Source organism: Lissotriton vulgaris, chromosome 4_1 (assembly GCF_964263255.1).
Source record: "Lissotriton vulgaris chromosome 4_1, aLisVul1.2, whole genome shotgun sequence".
Classification (NCBI taxonomy): domain Eukaryota; kingdom Metazoa; phylum Chordata; class Amphibia; order Caudata; family Salamandridae; genus Lissotriton; species Lissotriton vulgaris.
In genome coordinates, this window is record NC_141691.1 from 1,762,322,112 (window position 1) to 1,762,333,700 (window position 11,589).

The following is an 11,589-nucleotide window of genomic DNA, read 5'->3' on the forward strand; positions in this document are numbered from 1 at the left end:
TTCTTACAAAATAATCTCTATTGATCTGGTTTGATATACGTATTCATTGGTAATTGCTATTATATTGCACCTCTAGAAATCCTATATTTATTGATCCAGCTATATTTCGAATTCGAATAGGATTATAATGGCATGCATATATTATTAAGCTATGGTCTTTGATAACTGTCAAAGAAAGACTTGTAGTTGGTGTTCAAATATGAAGATTGTTATTAATAGAATGATCAATGAAAGTGTGTTGTTGTAATATAAGAGTTGTCTGGGTTTTCATCATCTTTTTATCCTTTTTTCATGTATTTATATGTTTGTCATGTATTTTAGACAGAAATGAGAAATGGTGGTAATAATGATTTCTTATTTGTAATATAAGACTTTTAGGTGCAGTATCTAAAAAAATATAGATCTTAATAGTTTTAAATATCATATACATTTATTCTAGTAGAAACACACACATTATTTTTATTTTGCAGTCTGGATAAAGCAGTCTGTACTGCTAAACATGTGTTTTCTGTTGTTGTGAGGCTTTACATCCTTCTAAATAAAAACGAGAACTGGGCTGGTGGGAAATTCTTATCTTATACTCAAATACTTGGAACTTAATCTGGAACTAAGCTTAATTAAATCCAGCTTATTAAATGTACCTGGCTCAAGGACTTCGTTATTTACAACAGAAATATTGTCAATGAGAAAGTGAATTGGCTACTTTCAATAAAAAATGATTATTAGTGCGAGAAATTAATTTCATTTGACATTCTAGAATTAAAAAAAAAACATTTGCTCTAACTTTAAACAGGATATACTGCAATTTTGCAATTATACTGTATTAAATGTAATGTTTTGGAGGGTGCGCCCCACTGTTTTTTTGAGAGTTTTTCAATTAATTAGCAGAAAGGTTTGTGATATTGAATTAGGACGACACAATATCCAGCAGATAAACATCCCGATATTTCTGCATATTTATGCGTAAAGGGAGAAGTGGATAAAACCTCACTGAAACCACTTCAAAGAAAATGTAGGATTTTGGTACATAGCTTATAAAAGATGAGACGGCATCAGGACGTATTACTCTTACCCACTGACACGATCATATTAGAGTGATGTACTGTTGTTAATATCAGATGATAAACAAATGGTGTTAAAATGGAAAGATCGAATATTTGATTTTGGGATGATGAATATGTTAAACGTGAATTTTAAAGCAGCATTGATATTTAGAAGTGACAACGGTTTGTTTGCATACATAATATGGAAGTGTAAATATTCCAGAGACTCAGAAGTATGGCATGAGAAACTCTTTAATACAATAAGTTCCATTACAATGTCTTTCAAATCTCACTAATTCTAATAAAAGTAATACACTTGTGGAAATAGAATGAAGAAAGCTAGATAATAGCACTGCATTATTTGGTTTGTAGGCAGTATTGACTGTTCGACCCAATGTTGGATAAGAGTTCCCACACTAATAACTGTTCTTACATTCTGTTTATTCTCGTTTTGCTTGCTGTGAGAATTTGTGCTAGGAGTAGACTTGCCTATTATTTTACACTATTTCAGGACAAAAAATTCTGATAACCCCTTCCACGCTGATGACGAGCTGGGCTCGTCATGGCGTAGCCTCCTCGCACGCTGATGACGAGCCCAGCTCGTCACGTAAAGTGCGTTTTTAAAAATCTCAGCGTGCGAGCGGAATTCGCTAGCGCAGACCTCAGAAAGGCTGTATAAGTTGTCGAAACAAAACATTGTTTTAGGGTGTTTTGTGATTTAACCCCTCTCTGTAATAACTAACGTTGTCTGATTGTTTTGACATTTGATTGCAATGATGGAAAGGCATTGATCGTCTCCAATAATCAATTGATAGTGGGAGCTGATACATGTGCTTTATTGAGAGGAGTGAATTGCCTTTCATTATTGCTATAAAGTTTAGTGATGTATAATGTAAAATGGTTGGCAGAATAACATGGATATGGTTGAGTTTATACAAAATCTACTGGGCTTCTCAAAATGTAATCAATATTATTTATTGATGTCGTTGGCTGCTACCATGGATGGTAGTATGTGGCTCCTGTGCAGTATGGAGGAGCTTCTACAGGGATTTTGTGTTACTCTGGACAGGGGAATACACATTTCTTCTGAATTTCTAGATGTGCAAGTGAGAATGTGACAAATAAAGAATGACAAGCTTAAACCCTCCACCACACTTTCTCACTTTAGGTCATATCTAGTCCAATTATCCTCAATCAGTCGGCCATAAATTTGGGCTGGGTCTTAGTAATACCAAAATAATAATATAGCATAGGTCATAAACGGACTGAAATGTGTTTCCGAATTTTGTAGGAATCCCATCATATTAAAGGACCAGACATGTCAGGCGTAGTTGCAGAGCCTTGGGCATTACATTAATACCATCAAGTGTCATCAACTGGTATTATCCATGTTAGCTATCTAGCCATTGATAAATAGAGCTGCCATGCATTAAAATATACAAATAAATGTTGAAGCATTAGAACAGGGCCCTCCAAACATGCGGGCCCTAGGGAATAATGATCTCCTTTTCCTTTTCTGAAAAGCTGCAGTGTATGAAACGGTATGCCTCAAGCAAAAATCCTACTAATTTCATTGAGTTTTAAGAGCATCTAATGCTTGCAAGCACTTCACTTGCTCGGCTACCTGAGGAATGGCACTAGACTAAAGGGTAAGGAGAAAACCAATACCAGCTGGCTTCACTGAGTTGATAGCACAATTAGAGAAGGGAAGGTTAAAGGGGCAGGAATAGTAACTCATGGCTGCTACTCCTTCCTATTTGTGTTGATATTTCTAGACCAGAATTTTCCTCCTGCATCGACAGTCTCATGAGCAAAAGCGTCTGTTGGAGGGAGTTCAGACAATATTTCCGTTGGGCCAATTACGATGTGTCTTTCTGTCGATGCAACTGTGGCAGGTAAACCTTCACACCTAAATTGGCGGTTTCAAAGGGATACAAGGTGGAAACTTACCTCTTTTTTCCACTTCCCTTTCCGTCATGAACCCAATCATCCGAGTCCTTAATTTGATGCTGCTACTCCACCATGAAACAAATCAACCCCGTAGTCACCGGAATCAAAGGAAAGCGTCTTTTTTAGTTGTTTTCTTTTGAATTGTCTGTTTACATTTGCTCTGGACTCGTGCGTTTTAAAATCTGTCATACAAGCATTTTTTCCAAAAGTGTAATGCATATGTGTGTAATGTGTTTATTATTGATTTTCATTCTGGACATAACAAAGGACATAACATGTTTTTTGGTATGTGTTACTCTGTCACTAATCTTTTCACATTCCTGTCTGTATTTTAAAAAATATGTCGAGGTATAGTATTCATTATTCAATAAACAGACTGGCTTACATGCACATTTGTGAATGAGAAAGACATCATGCAAAATTGTCATTTTTAACATAAAGTAAATAGTTTTTTTATTAAACACATAATTTAAAAATGTTTATATGTTTTTAATTAAAATATTATCAATTTAATCTTAGGTTTTTAGTCATTTTCGCTCACATACTTCATATTGTTTGTAAATTTAATTAATTTAAAAATGCTTAAAAATACACCATCATTTTTCTATGTACATAAAAATCAACAAAAACTTCACTTCAACGACTACACTCCACTCAGGAACTAAAATGGACATTAGCATGTGTTTACATTTTGAAAAAGTTAGTCATGTTTACATTTTCATATATTTATTTTGAACATGTATCTTTTCCTCTGGTAAGCATACAGCTTCCTGTAGAGGGACAGGACCTAATTTGCTAGCATCTCCAGCTTATCTGATGAGTTTGGGGCCCTGTCTCCTGCTTTACGAGGTATTGTAGCTCTCAGAGGTAGGAAACATCAGCAACAGTTGAGGAGGGGTTGTGTCTGGCACTATTATGAGGCAAGTGAGCTTTTTTTCAAATGCTGAGTACATCTACATGATGTGCAAGACTATTTACAGAGACGGACACTTCCATTGGCTTTCGTACTTTGCTTTCCCACACGTTAGCCAATGGCTGTGTCCATCATGGAGTTTTACACCCACTACCCCATCAACTTTCACCTACTTCCATCTAATGGCATCTAATGGCAAATGTCCTGACAGTGAGGTCATGCTTCCACCATTTTAGATTGTTCAATAGTGTGTCTGTAAAAGTTAAGTGTGTCGCCACCACTCAAAAGGCAGGCTAGCTTGTTTAAAATTACAAAATGTTAATGTAATTTATTTGTTTTGCCAAAAATGTATTATGTATTGTGCTGCTGTGGTTAAATTAAATGCAATATTTGCACGGTTTTGTTTATACTTCCATTATCGGAATTTTAGATGTAAAAATTTTAGTAAAAAAAGAATGTGTAAATAATACATTTCAGATGTATTATTTACACATTTCTTTTAAAAAAAAGACATGTCAAAAACACACGGGATAAAAATAGCAACACAGATATGATGGCCAGAATGCTGAACATTGTCAAATATTCACCCCTGGTCATTGATCTGGGTTGAACCCATAATTTATTTCCTCACCATGCCACCCGAGTTTGGACCCAGCCATATGCAACTCCGTCTTGGCCCTGCTCCCCATGGGAACATCAAGACAATTGAAGTTGAATTGTAAACGCGCCGAGAGAGGGTGGAGGAAGCAGTACTCCGCCTTGGCAAAAAACTTGTATAGGCTCGCTTTGCGCGACTACAAGGCCCAGATCAAGAGGGCCAAAACGACCTTCTTTGAAGCTTCCTTGATGCAGGCGTCTAATAAATCCCAAGCCCTGTTCAAAATTGTCAGGGACTTGTCCCATCCTGTCTGTGCGGCCAATACGGTTCGCGCATCGCAGGCACTCTGTGACTCACTGGCTATGGCCTTTGAGGAGAAGACTGCTAAGATCTAGAAGGGCCTTATGCACCCTTCACCCACTACCTGCGGCTCGGGAGCTCCGGTTGGCTCGCTCAGTCGACCCCAGCCAATTCATTCTAGCACTGGTCTGGGAGCTCAGATCGTGCCATCCAGTCGACCCCGGGCGTGTGCCCTTTCCCCAAAAGGGTCGGAATCGGCAGCCCTGGCTGACCTGCCCAGTCGACCCCGGAATGATGCCTCCGGCCTGAATCTGGGAGCTCCGGTCAGCTCACCCAGCCGCCCCCAGCCGACTGGCTCTGTTTGCACCCTGGGACCCCTGGGCGTGGGAGCTCCGGTGGGCCTGCCCAGTTGACCCCAGACGGGTGGTGATGACCTGTGTCTGGGAGCTCCGGGCAGCCCTTCCAGTCGACCCCAGCTCGACGCCCCTGACCTTAGTTTGGGAGCTCCGGTTACCCCCCCCAGTCGACCCCAACTAAGGTTTTTTCCTGCCCCCTCCTTTGAGGAATTTTGTAAGGTGGCACATTTGGTGTCCTCGGGGTCTCCGCTTGATCCACTGCCCCCTAAATTTTGGAAGGCTTTCCATGCAGACCTTTTCCGGCCTTTGTTTTCGATCTGTCTCCAATCATTGGAATCGGCATCGGTGCCAGAATGCTGGAAATTAGCAGTAGTGTCCCCTATGCTTAAAAAGCCCACCTTGGACCCTGCCTGTCTCTCTAACTACAGGCCTATATCCTTGCTCCCTTTTCCTATCAAGATCCTGGAAAAGTGGGTGACTCGTTCTCTCTCAGGTTTCCTGGAAAACATCGGCTGGCTCGATGAGGACCAGTTTGGCTTCCGCCCCGGTCACGGGACGGAGTCCACGCTGGTGACCGTGCTGGACAATCTTCGTTCGTGTGTCGACAGTGGTCGGGCAGCCTTTTTAGTGCTGCTCGACATGTCAGCCGCGTTCGACACGGTCTGCCATCGGACCCTTGTCAGGAGACTGGAGGAGTGTGGGGTCACTGAGGGGGCAAGAGACTGGCTGACATCCTATCTTGAGGGCAGGCAACAGTTGGTTTCACTTCCACCATTTACCTCTGAGCCAAGGAGGGTAGGACAGGGGGTCCCACAGGCTCGGCCATCAGCCCTATACTTTTTAACTTGTACCTCCGTCCCTTAGTCCAGCTAATAAAATCTTTTGGCGTCTCGGCATTCAATTATGCCGACGACACCCAGTTGGTCTTTTCACTGGAGGGGCACAATGCGGTCACGCTGGACACTTTCCATCGTTGCATGGCAGCCACAGCAGACTGGCTACGAGCTAATTCCCTGCAATTTAATAGCTCCAAGACAGAGGTACTCCATTGCTCCACCGACAGGGTTCCGCGGGCACTCCCAGACAACTTTTGGCCCAGTACCTTTCTTGAGCCAGTACTGGCGGCGGAATCAGCCCGTAATTTAGGGGTGATTTTTGGCTCTAACCTACAGCTTGACATACATGTTAATAAAACCACCTCTACATGTATGATGCTGCTGCGCATGCTGTGCAAGGTTCTGCCCCTTCTCCCCGCCCAAGCAAGGCCGGAAGTAGTTTGTGGAACTATATTAAGTCGCCTCGACTACTGTAATGGGCTTCTTTTGGAGGCCCCAAAAAATCTGACCGGTAAGCTACAGCGGGTGCAGAACATGGCCGCCAAGCTGGCTCTCTCCCGCCCTAGGTCCAGTTCCTCCACTCTTGCCTTAAGAGACCTCCATTGGCTCCCGGTTCATCTGCGGGTACAATACAAGGCTGCTTGCCTTGTGTTTAAAGCTGTTCACCAACAGGGCCCTATCCCTCTGCAAAAAATGTTTGCATGGTACTCTGCAGCGCGTCCCCTCCGCTCCTCCTCCGCGCATCTTCTTGTGGTTCCGAGGTTTCACCTAGTGAGGATGGGTGGCCGCTCCTTTAGTGTCGCAGCGGCCAAATTCTGGAACTCCCTGCCACTCCCTCTGAGAAGCCACAAGGACTACCTTCCTTTCCGAAAAGCGCTAAAAACCCACCTATTTCCAAAATTGCCCTGAGTTGCTAAAGTCTATGGTTCTTCATCAAAGCGCCAGGATGCCCTTCGGGTGACAGGTTTGCGCTCAATAAATACACTAAATAAATAAATAAATAAATAAGCCAGAATTGCCAAGCCAGGTTCTTACTGGACAGGAAAACAGGTATCCTTAGACCAGTTTCAGGGTATCACCCCTCATCTGCCAGGCTAGCTTGAATCCAGTGGCATAAAGAGCATAAGACTAAAGTCTGGACATATACTTCCCAAGGGAGACGGATCCAGCCATATGCAAATCAGTCTTGGCCTTGCTCCCTGTGGGAACAGTCCAGCCTGAACTGCCAGGCCAGGTCCTCCCTAAACCGGAAAACAAGCATCCTGGGACCGGTTTCGGGGTATCACCCCTCCTCAGCGAGGCTAGCTTGAATCCAATGGCATAGCGAGCCGAGCATGGGCCCAAGTTTGGGTATACCCTTCCCACTCCAGTTGACTTATAGCAACACAAAAAGATGATGGACGGAATGCTGAACATGATCAAATATTCATCCCCAATCACAGATCTGGCCATCATATCTTGGGACTGATTGAAGGATCCCAAGAGTTTGTTGATTGCCTGGGTGACAATTGTATGAATGTGGCGTGACCACTCACCTGAAATCTCAGGATGTTTGCAGGAGCGATGTATGAAAAAATGCTCCCATTACCTCCTGGAATACCTCTCAGTGCTGTGACTAGAATGCTGTAACACTGACAGATATTCCAAAAGGGAAGGGGAAGTGGATGAGAAAGAAGAGAAGAGAAAAACACTGCTTCTTCACTCAGCCTGGTCCAGCCGGGCACCAAATCTTGGGTCTCTGAGAAATCTACAGCGTTTCTTTGTGTAATACACTTGACGATAAAAATAGTAAGGATGAGTACAGTTACACATACACACGCACAAGTTTAGCTATATCAATTTCATATGATAAACCTGTATTCACCTAATGTAAGGACCAATTGCAGCCTCTTAATATCTCAATCCAAAGGGGTGGTAGATGTGATATAATATGATTTCTCTTTATAGTATACTTCGTGCTTTGGTTTGAAAGTATAATCTCATGTTTGAACAGGAGTAATAATATCAAAATAAAAGATTCAAAGGAAAAACAAAAGAAGGCATAACTGAACAATAAAAGAACTAAAGCATATGTCACTATTCATAACATGCACTCGTGCTTCAAGAACAAATATCACCATTCATAATATACCCTAGAGTTTCCAATTTCTGAACTTGTCACAGGAAAGTACAGCACATTATACCACAATACTAACAATAAGAAATTGTAGTGTGGGCTAGGCCTGGTTTGCACACGTTATGTTAGCATGGCTTATTAGAAGGCTATACGCCATTTTACCTTTTGCACATGACACTGCATATGGCATTTTTTGTAAGTTAGACTGTGCCTTCACATGGGAAAGGCTTGTTTTCGACATCCCTAGACTTACATTGTGACCCTAGTCTGCACAGTGAGTGCTGAAGCCGTCAAGGTTATCATAACATGGTAGCTGTTGTTCGAACTGATCCTCTAACGTTTTTTAGACACAACAAATGGCAGCTGCGAGCCAACTGAAATCCTGGCGTCTTTATTATTACACTGCAGCCATGATTTTACACACTTGAAAGATTTCCGTTTCCAGGGATGCAGAGAGCTTTGGCTGATCCTGATTTGATTCACTCTTGCTGACCTGAGAGGTAATGGAGTCCCCCAAACAAGCCTGAGACCTTCTTTAGTTTATAAATATAATTCCTAGATAGGGAGGGTGTTATAACTAGGCACTATACGATCTGTTTTCACAATCCTTGTAAGATGCTTTCTCCCTTTGTATTTTTTGGAATAGTAACAATGCTGATCATATTATTTCTAATCATATGTCTGCTTATGTTGGCAAAGATACTGCACCTGAGAGCACATTGTTAAAATAAATATTTTAAACTTACCCGTGTCTCTTATTTACTCCTGTTGTGGACTGGTATGAGAGTATAACAAAAGAGTGTTCTCCCTTCCCACCATTCCTGATTTGGTTCTAAGTCACATGTTCTAGGTTGTCTAATCATTGGTTACTTTGCTATAGGATGAAGAGGTAATGTGACACTGATGCTAGCTGGTTGGGCTTTTCTAGGTACTGAGGTGAGTTTCTGATACACCACAATTCACTGATGTCCTGGGTCTCTGTGCACAGTTCTTTGTAGGAGCAGGATCCTTGCAACATGGCGCACCCAACGTAGTGGTCTTATGGTGAGACTCTCGAGTAGTGCTTGTATCAGTCCACGACCCCCTCACTATTGGTGGTGGTGACGGATAAACCTACCTATAGTTAAATAGGTCTTTTCAAGCTTGAAATTTTAAAATGGTTTCTATTGAAATTCTACCCAGTTGTGCTTCATTTCATTGCACTGTACTTAGTTCTTTCTGTGTCGTTATGGCTGCCGTTGATATCCCGGTGCACAGTCGTTTGGCTCTACGCACTCACTTGTAGGATTTCAACGTCTCCTTGGAAGGCATGGCAGTGTTTTTTGTTGTATCTGCTGACGCAACGCACCCATTTGAGCTGTTTTACTCATGGGTCACGTTTCCTGCGGTTGATGCTAATCCTAATGTGTTTCATTCTTACACTCCGACTGTCGTACCTGTGGAGTTTGCTCCATATAGAACGCAGGAAGTTCCGATTTCTGCTTGGTAACACAACGTTTGGTTTAGTGGCGCCCTCCCCCACACTTTTAACAGTAGTTAGAATGGGACGGTTGTCAATTCCAGGCCTGTTTTAGCTGGTTTCACCCTGCACCCTGCTGTGGCGCGAGCTACAGGTTTGAATTAAGGCCACTAATAACATAACATAACTTTATGCTCTGCAGTAGCATTTATAAGGGGTCTGGTTCATTATATTTCTCGCAACCTCCCAGGTGGGCCCCCTGGTGGTGCGGCGCATCCAGTTGGACCGAATGGGCTGAAGCTTAGGCCCGTTATGGTTAATGCGGATTATGAGCAAGCGTCCCCAAGATAGGGATGAGATGTCTTTCTGGCTTGCTGAGAAATTTGACCAACTGGAGGCAGTTTTTCCTAATACCACACATGGAGAAGTGTGGCTCAATGGTTAGAGGCGGCAGACCCGGAAGCTGAGATCGGCCCGGGACCAGGGTTTGATTCCCAACACGGCAGGGTCTTGGGTCAAAATGTCTGCGGGCCTGATAATTCTCGCCTCAGCGCCTACTCTAACCTTGGGTTCCACTCTGCAACTCTGGGCAATAGCTTGCTTAATCTTCACAGCGTCCCCTTCAACGCAGGGGATGCCTGGTCTCACCTTGTGGGTGCCCAGAAGGGACCATCTCACAGGGAAATCCAGGACGGGTTCCCCAGCGGTATACAGCGCCGGGACGCCCGCGGTGTGGGCAGCTGTGCACTTTACAAGTATACAACATTTACATTTACAGGATCCTTACCATAAGTTAGCAGAAAGACTTAGTACCGGACATAAATGATTGTACTACATGGGGTGTGATTTTTGCTGCAGTCTATACTAGGTGCTTCGGCGCTCCGTCAATGGCTGTCCTACCCTCCGTCATTAAACGCGTTCAAGATGAACATAGGCCGGAGGTGGCTGTCGAGTTGGGAATGCACTTCGTGGGAGCGTTTGACATGGTTTGCGATCTCATCCTTGCTAATGTTAAGGGAGATGCGGTAGGCTTCCAGGTGTCTAATGCTTTGCGCGATGTTCCCGAGGCAGAGAAACCCCTTCAGTTACCGAAAATTATTACGGAGGCCATAATAGTTTGGGTGTTAAGCCTTATGCTAAAAAACAAGCAAAGCAGAAAACTCAAATATAGAAACAAAACCCTGCCGCCACTATTATAGGAAGGACCTACCAGGGGATCCTATATTATTTGAATGAGCAACATTTAGTATAATCAAAGCCACACAAGATATTTAGCTCCTGAACACATTACTTTTTTCATTTTTAGTTATTTTTATTCTCATAATGATTCATTTTTTCCAACAATTCTTTATAAAAAAAGATACAAATTCATTTATACACATAGGAGCATACATACATTTCGTAGCATGTAGAATTCATTGCTAAAGAGAAAAGCCCCATACAAACAACATTCATTAAACATTCATGGCCACAATCGTATCCGGAAACTACTGTCATTCTACAGATCATACATTCATACAATCAAACCCCAAAGTGATTCATCCATATCAAAAATCATAATCACAATGATCAACATTTCATAGACAAAGCGTGAAACGGGTAGGACAAGGGCATAAGAATGGAAAAAGGATCATAGGTGATATCGTTGGTCCAGCCCATGGAGAAAATTACGCCAACATGCGTTTCGGTGTTCCGGCCCACTTAGGCCGCACCTTCATCAGGGCGATGAGTGACCAATCAGTATGGGACAAAAACCAGCCAACTGAAACAATAAAGCATAATATGAACGGACCTCTTGTATACACTCCTCATAACTCAAGAAACCAAAATCGATAATATATATGTAATAAATTGTTCAGTTTTTTTAATACTGTTTTCTTGAATTTTTTGTTTTTTATTCTATGTGTAAAATTGCATATTCTCTTGATAATGTGGTTGTTATCGATTTTAGTTTCTTGAGTTATGAGGGGTGTGTACAAGAGGTCCGTTCATAGACTGAACATCAGGACTTTTCTAGT